Genomic DNA, 13,843 nt, shown 5'->3' with positions numbered 1-13,843 from the left:
TCCTCTCTTCTTGTGTTTCCATTTCTAGCCTAATCCCTTTTTCTTTGTCCTCAATTATTTTAACAAATTTCTCCAACGGTCTCTTAGTTCCTTCTCACATTCCAAGGCAATCATCTACATATCTACAAAACATTATTAGATTTTGTCCTCCTTCTTTTACTTTCTGATCCCACCTGTTCATTACAATCTCTGCTAGTACCGAACTCAGTCTCGAACCTATGATTAGCCCATCTTTTATTCTCACTTTTTTTTTTTTTTTACCAATCATGCATGCACTATTCTCCCATATCAGTTTTGTGGTCTTCAACACCTTCTACTTTTTCCATTTTTTTATAATCTTATTTTCCATTTGTTCTTCTATTGTTTTTAACACGTACTCCCTCTTGATGCCCGGAAATATTGCCCCTTTACATCAACACTGAACAATATGGTTCTCTCTCTTCTGTCTCCTCGTTGTAGGGAACGTTTTACCTCCTCTGTGTTTTTCACTGTGCTACACTCCTGTCCTTCTCTTATTTTGCATTACCCGATATATATATATATATATATATATATATATATATATATATATATATATATATATATATATATATATATATATATAAGGACTGGGCTACAGCCTCCCTAAGCCCCCCTTAACCCGGCCCTGTTGTATATATATAACATATAATACATAGACGAATATAGTCGAGTATGTTTCTTGTAGCATATGCAAAATTCATTCAATTTATGAGAAAATCTAAAAGGCTAATACTCACCACAAAAGGTATATAGTAGAGTTTTCTTCTACATGCAATGTATAACATGTAGAAGAGAACTCTACTATATATATCTTTTGCGGTAAGTATTTGCTTTTTTTGTTTTTCTCATTAAATATCGTCATCGCTCGCAATACTATGGTATCATTCAATTTGTTTAGGGTATGAGAAGTTGCATTGAAAATATTTCATCTCAAGATGTTATCTTATTTGTTAGTTACAAATTTTACTTGAAGTAAGTTTAATTTACAATTATATAATATTTGAACAAAACGAAATACACGTTGAACTGTAATGTAGGTTAACATAATAAAACTATGTTTTGTAGTATGGAAGATAGCCGCCCTCCAAAAATGCATCTGCCCCTCTTTTCCCCCCTTATTAAACGTAGTTTTATTATATAATAACCCGCTATCCCGAAACTAAAACACATTTTGTGTTATGCTTACGCAAATCCATGAGAAATGAGGCCCCTTGATGGTGTGTTCGATAGTATCGCAGTTATCAAACAATTCGATAGTATCGAAATTATCAAAATAATTTGATAGTATAAATCACTTCGTTCGATTTGTCACAATCGTAGGGAATTATTGCAGAACGCATGTATTGCGATCTTGTATTTTTTTCAAGTTACACATGTGTGTGTGTGTGGAGGGAAAAATTAATTTACTTTTGAAGACAAGGGAAGAAGAATAAGACTTCTAAGGTAAGTGACAGTAAGGTTTTTGGTAAAGATCGCATCTTCGTTCAATTTCATTTTGTACAGGATTTTATAAAATATGTGTACGGAAAATGACTTACGACACAATGTTTGTTTTATGATTGACTGATGAACTTGAGTTCAATTTTTGCAATATAGGGAGGATGTCTCTGTATGTGACTTACGCCTGTTCAAATTGATGAATTGCTTAAAAACTTTATTGGTAAAATATGGGTGAATCAGCCGGGTGTTTTTTCTTTTTCTTTTTTTCTTTTTTTTTTTTTTTGTGTGTGTGTATGTGTCAGAACTTTGTGCAGATTAACGTGACAGACACACAAAGTAATTTGCGAAGGCTATAATGCTTTTTCGATTTATCTTTTCATCGTTTTGCAAAAGATTACTTGCAGTTTGACAAGCTATTGTTAGCAATAAGAGTTTTTTTTTTCACGGTCTTTATACAGCAGAGTGGGTACAAGAGTTTCAGGCTTAAAACTAGGTGCCCATTTATTGCACAGATCTGTACATAAATTCATTGTATATATACTTTTTTTCAGTTACTCGACTGTGTCTTAAACAATCGTCTTGCATTCCTCTATGCAGGTTCACTTTAGGATGGCTTGACTGTACATACACAAAGAATTATTGTTCAAAAGACACTACTGGCAATCAATTTGTGCCAGGTGGCCACTAAAACAAAAATGTTATCAAACTGAATCAGTAGGAGCGCAGCAGGGAGAACCGGGCGGAAACGAGAGGGTGCGTCTGTAGGGAGCAGGCATGTCAGCGACGATGGGTTTACACAAACGAGTGGGTTAGCGCAAAACACTGTATATTGGCATAAAAACACCATACGTGTTGGCATATGTATTGTACGGTACTAAAGACGTTATAGGTAATATTCCGATATAACACGTTGCTAACGTAAATTTAATAGTCGTGTAAATCCTTTAACTCGGAGACATTTTTACGGCAAGGTTCTAGAACACAGGTCCCCTTCCTATTTAGCTGTAATAAAGACAGAAAACAGCGTGCCCTGCGGGGCTCTGACCCGCCTTCACTCGCTGTCGCTCGCTCGGCAATACTGTGCAGGGTGGTAAATAATTATGAATTAAAAAAAAATCATTTTTGTTGATTTTGTGAAATTTAAATCATATCTTTCTCCTCGTATAATACAAGTCGCGAACTCGCGAAATAGCATTAAGAATTGGTATTAAATGTTAATTATGCCATTTAGTTGAAAGTTTTGGGGTTAAAGTTTGAATTAACCCCCAATTGTTAACCTATTTCAATCCCAATCTATGTTTCTTAAGCATTAAGGAAAAAGTACAGCAACGTTTATCAACATGACATCTTATTTTTCAAGATGTTACTGATATTTGACAAGGGCATATTTATAAAATATCGAAACTACCTTGCGACACGAAATACATAGTAAGGGTAATTAGGAGACAGATTTCACAACTTTTCCACCTTACTTAGCTTCCATTAGTTTTGAAAGCAGTTAAACTAGGCAGCAATTTATGGTGTCGATAGAGAAACAATTTGCTGTCAAGAACTTTCCTGTCATCTCATAAATTAATGAATAAATGTCAAATTTGTACTGTCTCATAATTTGCCTCCAAAAGGATAATTATGAGACACGCCTTGTCCCTAGCTTTCTGTATGTGATATTGAGGTATGAAGGAGTCCAATTGTGAGAGAAAGAAGTCTTAGTTATTTTGTTAAACAAATATTTGGCTGAGTTACAAGAAAATAACTAAGAAAGAAAGTGGAAATAGCTACTGATGTTATTGTAACATTTTTGTGAATTGACTATTATAATCCTATAGTCTATATTATATAGTTTCAGGTTACAAAACTGGCTTATAAAACAAATTTAGACCAATTTAGGCTACTTCTATTTCTTTATGTTTTAGTACAAGGGTCGTTCAAGGCTGACCGGGACTTTTATTTCTTCAGAGGAAACAGATAGCACAAGAAGCACCAAATTACGTAACCTTTTCAAAGTATTCCCCGTGCGCGTCGAGGCACAGTTGCCATCGTTATGGCAACTCCCTCCCTGATTCCTTTGGCGTAGAAAGAACTTGGTTGTTGTTGTAGCCATTAGAGGAGATCGTTCCGCTGTGCTTCATCTGTCGTGAATTTCTTCCCTCCAAGATAGTCTTTAAGGGGTGCACACAAATGATAATCAGTGGGGGCAGAACTGTAGGGGGATGGGGCAGAACTTCCCAGCGCATTTCGGCCAGATTTGTTATTGTTACATTGACCGTGTGAGGGCGGGTATTGTCATGTAGAACAGTGACATTTTCAGACAACATCCCAGGTCTTTTCTTGCGAATGGACTTTCGTACAGCACCAATCAACAATGTGGAGTAATACTGGGCATTAATTGTGGTCCCTTTGTCCAGAAAATACACATGGATAACACCCTTCATGTCCCAGAAGACACTTGCCATGCTCTTCCCAGCGGACGGCTGCGTTTAGCTTTTCTTGGGCGGCGGGGAACCTTTATGCCGCCACTTCATGCTGCTGCTTTTGGTCTCTGGGGTTGAATTGTGCAACCATGTTTCATCACACGTGATGATGGATTGCAACAATTTATCACCTTCGGCTCGAAACCGATTCAGAAGCTGTTCACAGACCGTCATGCGTGTCCACTTCTGATCAAATGTCAGCTGGCGGGGAACCCACCTTGCACAGATTTTGCTGAAGCATAAGTGGTCGTGAATGATTGTCTCAACACGACCGACACTGATATTCACCTCGGCAGCAATATCCCGCACTGTTACTCGCCGGTTCTCAAGAATCATTTGCTGTACATACATTTGAGTCTAATTGTATTATGATTGTTATATTTCATAATCGAAATAACAGAACAGAAACGGGATTTTACTTATTTTCACTTTAAATTAATTTATTTCGGAAGTTGATTTAAATCAGCGATTTTTATTTATAAAAAATCAATTGATTTAAATCGTGTTTTATATCAGACATTAAAATCAATCCACCCTGACTGTGTGGATTAAATGTTAAACTTTGTTACAGAAAGGAACCACCTAGCTACTAACTTATAGGGGGACCTGTGTTCTAGAACCTTCAGCATTTTTACGTTTGTATGTCATAAGTTAGTACTCTGACTTAAGATACTTCACTTTTTATACCGTGATGAATGGCTTTCTTATAGACGAATCCATGCATAAAGCTTAGACTTTGAGTAATGTATTTCTATGTGGATACGCATCTCGCCGGTAAGAACGCACCATATTTCGATTATATACACACTAGTTTTTAAAATATTATTACAAATTTGTCCTGCAAATTTTACAGATTTCTGGATCTGTACAGCAAATCTCAACCAAAAAAAAAAAAAATGTTACAATTGTGTAAATTTGTTAGTAAAAAATTGTCATTATCTTAGAGAGTATTTCTCAAGGAAGAAGATTTTTCCGCTGCAGATTTACTTTCCATTCACACATATTATATAAAATCTATATTGTAGCAAATAAACCAACCTATTCTAGGTTGCCACAAAGATGGAATTCTATCTTGTCGAGTCAGAGCAGGGCAACGGGTAACTTTTAGTATAGTCATTTCACTCATTTGATTCGTTCATTGAATCTGTTCCTAAGTATTTTATTCCATGGGACTGTTCTTATCGCCGGGAATCGGTTACAAATAGTACCTGTACTTCTAACTCATATCTAGAAGTCACATCGGCAAAAATATTTTTTTCCTTCAAACAACGAAAACAAATTACCTGATGTATTAATTTTTATATAGAACAATTAAACCCTTAGATAATTTTCATCCCATAGTTTAAAGCGATATTAGTTCAAATTTCACCAATGTCACTTACCTACGAGTCACCTCTAAAACATTTCAATAATGATCAAGGTACGAAAAGCAAAATAGGAAGACAGAACATAAAAAATTCGAACTACACCGTATACTATACGTATGAGGGGTTCTTAAGACACCCTCGTCCAACAAATATTACAACACAATTGTCCAATATTAAAACTAATATTTAGGAACTATATATCTTAAAATACAGTAAAAATAATGCGCCCATGAGAAATGCCTGAAGTTTCAATTTGGAGAATACAGCTCGCCAGCATGTCTCATGAATAGGGAATGCTTTTCTCTAATAGTATAATCACCACAAACTTTCCTATTGTACAGTTAAAAGACAAACTGGAGCATCATCCCTTCCGAGCCATGTGTACAGCCAGGAATTGTCTTTAAATTACACCAAAGGTTCTCGATGTTTTGTGTGTATGGCCTCAATGGCCTGTAATAGGATCGACGAAATTATGAGTCATTTACGGTTAAATTAGTCCGTTCACCACTATCTAAACAAGCATAACCTTTCTAACTGTTAGTTATAATACTAAAATTCGTGTCCATGTTTCTTGAAATTCCAATAAATTCTTTGCACTCCTTTTATTATCGAGGCACTCACTGAGAAATATATCGCCAGAATCTCTACAAATACCTCCAGCAATCCACCCTCATTGTACTTACGTGGTGCGAAAGGAGCTTCATCTATTTCAACTATCTTATCAGTTCTACCAAGAGGAACAGTGTGTCTAATTACAGCCTCTAAACACACATCTCGGCAGAAGCTTAACCAATCACATATAGTGACATTACTTAACCCGTCAGTAAACGAAAACTCGTGTCTTATATTTTCATTATTACAGACTAATGTCAATGATTTAGATAAATTTAAATCTCATTTTTTCGTCTTCATTAAATACCACATCGACACTATTCGACATATCGTGTCACCATGCTATAAGACTACCACACGTACGAACTAGCAGCACAACAGATGACGTACAATCTGTCATTCACACGCTTGCCCTCCCATACCAGACCACATGTCGTCACGAAGCGAACAGAATAAACGCATTTCTACAAGTAGAATCAAGAGAACCAGAATATCGGCATCAAAAGACCCAAATCACTGAAATCGAAGAGACGAAGTTAATGAAATGCCTATACTAAAAACTTGCCGGGCAAAGCTTGTAGGCCTGCAGGGAGCAGGCGCGTTAGCGATGGTGTGTATACGCGTGAGCGAGAATGTTGCTAAAATGAACACTAGTTTATTTTCGGTTACTTGCTTTCATAATGCATTACTTCAATTATATTTACAATATTCAGATTTCAATATGTAACCTTTTTTTTTTTATTTCATATTTTTAAGGTCTTCCTATATTCATCACACTTTCTGTTCAGTGTCAGTAATTCGTTCCTCTACACAAAACGTAATAGCCCCTGTTTGTCAACAACATATTTTGTTATAGAACTGAAAATCAAGTGTTGCTTGGAAGTATCATCTTTTAACTAATTTTCTCATTAGACACTAATATCTGGTGTCAGTATGCCTTCATTTAAAGTAGTACTAACAAATAGGATTGTGAAAAAAAACCAACCCAATGAGTTTTATGTGGTAAACTTGAGTTTTATTGGGCAGAGTTGCATTTTATTGGTTTTAAATTTTGTACGTACCGTATATTTAAAGCCGTATTCCTACTTAAAATATCGTTTAAGCATTCGTGTTCTATGGTACACATAAAACGATAGAGCTGCCTTTTGGGATACGTTGGCTCACCTCTGGCACAGGTTACTCTTTCGATTTCAGCTCCCGCCCCAAGTGGGTTTTTTGGTAGACAAACATCATGTGAACAGGTTTTCGTGGAGCTCAACCGTTGCCCCCCACTTTCGTCATGTTGCCATTATCCATCTCATCATCAATCTCCCTTAACCGCAGTGCGTAATCGTGAATCATTCAGCCAAACGTACTATTTTTTTTAAACAATAATAATAACAATAACTTATACATGAACCAACAAGTAAGTGTTAGGATAGGGGAAGAACTGACGGAAGAGAGTGTTGGAAGGTGAGTTCGACAAGGATGCTGCCTCTCGCCAACACTATTTAATATCTATTTAGAAGAGATAGTGAAAAACAGCCTACATGATGATGATGGCATTTCGGTAGGAGGTAGAATGATTAGATGCATAAGGTTTGCAGACGATATGGCCCTTGTTGCAGAATCTGAAAAGAAAATCAATAAAATGTTAGCAAATGAGGAAGGGCTTTGAAGAATATGGGATGAAAATAAATGTTAGAAAGACAAAAGCCATAGTGATTGAAACGAATGGGTGTGTGTCAAATATAAAAGTAGGAGGGGTAGAAAATAGAACAAATGAATAGTTTTCGATATCTGGGCAGTATTCTTAGTAATAACATGAAGTGCGAACGTGAAATAAAAGCAAGGACAGGAATGGCGAAAGAAGCCTTTAGGAGGAAGAAAAGTCTGTTTTGTGGGACCTTGAATAAAGAGTTGAGAAAAAGACTCATAAAATGCTTCGTGTGGGGTGTTGTACTGTATGAGGCGGAAACGTGGGCATTACGTAAAGGTGACGAAAATCGACTGGAAGCCTTCGAAATGTGGGTGTGGAGAAGAATGGAAAGAATTAGTTGGGTCGAGCGGAAAACGAATGCGAGAGTGTTAGAAATGGTGGGTGAGAAAACAACACTTTTAGATATTATTAGGAAAAGGAAGAGGAAGAGAAACTGGTTGGGACATTGCCTAAGAAGAGATTGTATCATGAGGGATGTCCTAGAGGGTATGGTGGCGGGAAAGAGAGGAGGGGCGAAGGAGACTACAATTAGTGGATGATATTAAACAGAAAGATCATACGCGAAGATGAAGAGGTTAGCGGAGGACCGTGAAGCGTGGAAGCTTCTCAGCTGCGGCAAGTGACCTGCCAGTAAAGGCAGAATACCTATGAATGAAATAATAACAATAATAAAAAAGGCTGTTGCACAAGGGAATCCGTGAAACCCCACTTACGTTTCGTGGGATACACTTTGTACCACTGACACCCTCTTATATTTTGATTTCTAGCAAGAAGAAAGTACCGTATTAGTTAATTTTGTTGAGTAATGAAGCTGTTGGTAATTCTATATAAATTGAATAAGAGTAAAATCCCCTATCACACTCAGAATTCAAATCTTTGAGCCAGCTGTCCTGACTGAACATTCCTTTAGTTTGCCTCAAAACACGCCAGGCAACTACTGCAGGGATCCCAAATATCCCTGATTTTAAGGGACAGTCCCTTATTTTACGATTTTGTCCCGCGTCCCGGGAAACTTCGGTACGGGATGGCAAAAGTCCCGTATTTTGCCGAAATGACAAATTTACCTCAGACAATGACTTTAAAGCTCGCAATTTTTAATGAGTTTCTTTAGTGTGGGCAGTAAATGGCAAATGCTATTTCGGAAAAGCTCTGAGTTGCCGAATTTATTTAAGGTCGTCTCCTTTTTCCTAAGCATCTCACCGTCGAATTCATTTGTGGAAAGAGTTTTGTCATATATGTATTTGAAATGAACCGACAAAAGAAATGGGTGTTCTGCCCAGTTGATGAAAACTGAACTTATAACAGAAATCAACTCTTCGACTTTAAGCTGCAATGAGTTTTTCAACAGCCTAAAGAAGAAAATCCAATCTTGAAAATAATTATAAGTGCAATTAAGTCAAGCGTGAAGTACTTTTTTTTTTTTTTTTCAAGGAGGTTTAAATAACCTAAATCCAATGTTTTAAAAGTGAGATTTACCTACTTTTTCTTATAATATCTCTTTGTATTAGTTAATACTTTTGTTTTGTTTCAGTCTTAAATGATTACTCTTTTTATTTCATGCCTGGCTCATTTTTTGCCACTAGATCATGTTTATCAAAACCCTTCCAGTAATACTTATTAAAACTCGTCAACCGTTCCTTATTTTGACTATTTTTATTTGGCAACCCTGAACTGCTGGGATAATATCTCAAGTTCAGGACCCGAAGTTAAAAAAACAGCTTTATTTGAATGGATATTTTTATAAGAACTGAAATGTAGGAAATGGATTCTTTTCATATTTCTAATTGCCAGTTTGCTTTCTTAATAGATTTTACGAAAAATGAAACGAAATTTTTGAGTTTTACGTTCTACGGTTATGCCGGTTAGGCTAAAGGAGACGGTGATGATGAGAGATGAATGAAATGGTGGAATGAAGAAAGTGGGAGGAAACGGGAGAACCCCGAGGAAGCCCCCGCACACGGTGTTGTACACCACAAAGTGCACTTGGCGGAAGCAGGGTTTGAACCCGGGACCCCATGCACACCGGGTGAACGCTCTACCACTGAACCAAAGCAATAGATTTTTGCGAGTAAAGAGCTTCTGTAACATAGAGTAATTGTACTATATGTCTCATCCTCCATCAAATACACAAGAAGAAATTGGGAGTTTCAGGATTTGATTGCCGTTAGTGTTGAGAAGATAGAGGTATATCTTCAGTAATTTTCTTTTTTAAATGAATCTTTCTCGATTTGTAATTAACTGACACATGGAAAAAGATATTTTATTCTTTGTTTATACAAATACACAAGTATGCACTACAAAGACAAAGGGAATGTAGTCGCATTTTTTTTTTTTCTTCCAGACTACCTGAAATGCCGTTCTTTGCATGGGAAGAATTAGGTACAAGGGAAAATGTTCGGCCCTTCTCTTCTCCTTAGCATACCAATCAAAGTGTAATAAAAACCATGCATAAGATATTCTATTTCTGGCATGAATTTTGAACCCCCTTCTCTCTTTAGGATTGGCTCTTTAAGTAGAGTTACATAAAATCCCAGCTTGAGGTTGGTACACTGGCGGAATTTATAATTCTGTTTTATCATATCTGTTAAGAATAGTAAATCTGCTATTTACAGCACAGTTTTGTTCACGGAATTTTTATCCGCTCCCTCTCTTGCTTAGGACACAAACCATACACAAGCTTTGAACGCAAACAGAAGGGTTTTAAGACATGAAGTTTTTTTTTTTTTCAGCATGTTTTAAGACATTTTCTGCTGCCTGAGAACATTACATAAAGCGCTACTCAACCAAATGTACAAAGGGAGGAAAATATTTATTTTCTTACTGTTGTAAAAACCTGTTTAACGAGTTGATCTACCGAAACTCATTTATATATTTACCCTGTCCGTCTATCAACTTTGAAGTAAAAAAAAAAAAAATATCTCAAGAACTACCTACTTAACCAATCATAATCAAATTTAGTGAAAATGTATAGGGCTAAAAACTAGAAACGAATTCTTTTCTGGGGCCCATTCTCAAACCAGAAAGATAGAAATTAACCATTTGCGGTTTTAACGTCGATCTATAGAGTAGAAAGTCATAGAGAGAAGCAGTTCCCTATAGTCGATTATGAGTCTCAACAGTACGCTGTATTTCCAATCTTAACTCTGTACTAAAACCAGAAATGGTAGAAATCCACTACAAATTCTATTGTCAATATTGATATATAATACATAGCAGGGCCGTGCCGTGCAAAATCAGCGCCCGGGGCGACAGTATACGACGGCGCCCCCATACATATATTCCAAACAATTTTTCATATCTTTTTTCCTTTTTCTCCCGAATTTTTTTGCCCCTCTTACTTCGGCGCCCGGGTCCGTCGCCCCACTCGTCCCCCCCCCACGGCACGGCCCTGATCCATAGAGTAAAAACGCTAAGGTATAGGAAGAAGCAGTTTTATCGAATCGGTTGAGCGTTCTAAGAACAGGTAACATCTTTCGTAACCTCCTATCCAAAGCGGAAGTGCTATAAACAAACCGCTTTCGGTTTCAGCGTTGATTGTTATAGAGTGAAAATGGTAATAGGTAGCGAGAAGTTTTTTTTTTCTTTTTTGTAGTTAATAAAGCGTCCCAAGAATGTATTCCATCTCCCCTTTATCTTTCTATTAAAACCGGAAGTGGTATAAATTTACTACTATTACTGGTTTAATAATTGATAAAACATTACACTATGGAAGCCGAAATTTCTTCACGTGGGTACACGATACACTGCTACTTGTTTTTTTCTACATTAGGGATATATATCTTATATAGGGTGTATGTCGTATATGCTTCTCACATCTAGTCCCCTTTGTCCAATGTATGTTAGGTCACATTCACATTCATTGGACACAGGGAACATACAATTAAGACTATAGATGTGGAGCATGTAAGATAAACGGTTAGATCAACCAGAGAAGTCAGCATTAGCGCAACATGCAATAGAAGAAAATCATAAAATTTTGTTTGAAAATGCGTCAGTGATAGGTAGATGCACAAAAGATTAGGAAGAGAAGCAAAATATATTAAATTACGCGGTAACACATTGAATAGAGAAGGTTTGAAATTAAGTGAAATTTGGAATATTTTATCACCATAATAAAAAAAAATAAGTAAATAGAGAACAAAAGTAATAAGAATATTAAGTGAACAGTTAATATAAATTGAATCAAACTGTAATTTGTAACAATATTTAATAGGTAAATGTTGAAATGTAACAATTACAATTATGTTACAATAATTGTACAATTCCTCGAATTAGTACTAGTCTGAAGATAAACGCAGTTGATGTGTTTGAAACGTCAGTCAAATAAAATAAACACGAATGAAACCTCAAGATCCTTATTTATTGAATGACTAGTGTTTGTTCCATAAATTGGCGCTTAACACCTGGGATCTCAAGAATGCAGAGTGTTTGTAGGTAGAACCAAATTTAGTTAATAACCATGAATCAATACAGAGGAACTTGAAGGAAACAGCGGGTTGTGATTCTACCTAGATCAGATCAATTATTTTCTTCCATCAGGTGTAAATTACGTGTTATAAATTTAAAACTTCCTTCCACTATGATGCTTCTTTTCTTAACAATGATTGCTCATTTCAGTACTACCAATTAAATGTGATCTTTCATACGCTATTCAGAATACCTTTTTTCTTTAGCGTCCGAATTGCCTATAATTGCTCCAACTGTACTCTTTTCGTCCGTGTTATTTCAAGTGCCTCTCATTGGGTTTTGTGCCCCCAGCTGTCTGTCCATTCTTCTCTAAGTGCCCCTTCACGGACAAATGGCCACGGCGCTTGCTTTCTATACGCGTGGTCCCAGTTTCGATTCCCAATATGAGTACTTGTCACAGATACAAACCAGACATTTGGTTTGAATATCGCTTTAAACTGTAGATCCTTTTTCATGTAAATTCCAACCAAATCATTCCACCATTCTTTTCGAGATACATATGAAGTCCGAAAACTTCCGTCTTCATCCCATTTTCATAACGTCTCGGAGGAAAAATACAGCGACCGATGTAATATACTTTTCATCACTTCTATCCGTATTTTCTTTCTTTATATTTATCATTCCACATTTTCTTTACCAATACTACCTACGTACCGAATATTAGTCACTGTTTCTTTCTTTCCTCAGAATCATCTGGTTGTTATAGCTTTCATAGTTCCAGCCTTAATATTTGGTTGGATTTCGTTGAGCGAATGGAGCAGAGCTCCATTCTACCGAGAAATTTGGAGCATTCCTGACGCTTCGTATTTTAAATTACCGGACGGATCTTAACCAAGGTTTGCATTACAGTTAAGACCATTAGTAGTAAAGTTCATAAAAAGAATATCTAAAATAAGTGAACCACACTGGAATACTAACTGAAAAACACTTCTACCATAAAAGTTAATTAACGGGAATCAACGTGTAAGTTATAAAACCATTTTTGGATTATGCCTGTCCAGCTGTTATAATCCTGTAGGAGTCAAGTCTTTAACCGGGATATTTTTTCATGACCCCATGGTAGAATGGAGGAGCCGGATGAGCGATAACAAATGAGGGCTTCAAAGACGCTAGGGCGGACGCTGTTTGTAATCATTAAAATATCTTAAGCAAATGTATCACTATTTGTTGAATGTATCACTATTTCACAAACCTCATAAAATTCCATCTTACTTGTTGATGGAAGTTCTGTGTATAGCTTCTATGTACCACAGTAATGTAAGAAAGCCATACTATCTATCAAATTTCGACCTTAAGTGCTAAAATAGCAAAAAGAAGTGAAAAAAAAATAGTTAAGCAGCAGATCAAGGAGTAATCCGGAGGACTATGTGATTAAGCAGTGTGATTTGCGAAATATATAGTAGGAAAGATTATAACCCTTGACGCAGATGATAATATTCCTTCTTTTCACATAACGTATATGACTGTTATGAACATAGACGCTATGATAAGACTAAAAGGACTGTCGAGCTTTCGTGACTATCGTATAGCTCTCAGGATATAGATAAAATATGGTTATGATAAAAAAAATATTCGGACGAGAGTCTCAGTCGAGCATGTTTAAAGTAGTATATGACAAAAGAATGTAAGTCCTCCACATCAACGCCTATCTAGGTGGCTAGAGTGTTTTCTTGGTAGAGAGAAAAGGGAAAGCATGATAGAAAGTCGCTGCTTAGAAATTTTTTGATAGTAAGTTATAACGTGAAATCATAGAGCTTATTTTGCAC

At 36.4% G+C, this 13,843-nt stretch overlaps 1 protein-coding gene across 1 annotated transcript in view; it reads left to right on the top strand.

Annotated features, from left to right (window-relative positions):
- Positions 1 to 1,414: 1,414 nt before the first annotated feature.
- LOC145671651 (putative ATP-dependent RNA helicase TDRD12) overlaps positions 1,415 to 13,843 on the top strand; it is a gene marked incomplete in the record, with an annotated part of 196,777 nt that continues 184,348 nt past the window's right edge. Inside the window, 1 exon segment of the mRNA XM_081740852.1 lies at positions 1,415 to 1,464.

This window comes from Thermobia domestica, chromosome 2 (genome assembly GCF_964235325.1).
Source record: "Thermobia domestica chromosome 2, izTheDome1.hap1.1, whole genome shotgun sequence".
NCBI lineage: Eukaryota > Metazoa > Arthropoda > Insecta > Zygentoma > Lepismatidae > Thermobia > Thermobia domestica.
This window is presented reverse-complemented; position numbering and strand designations above follow the sequence as displayed.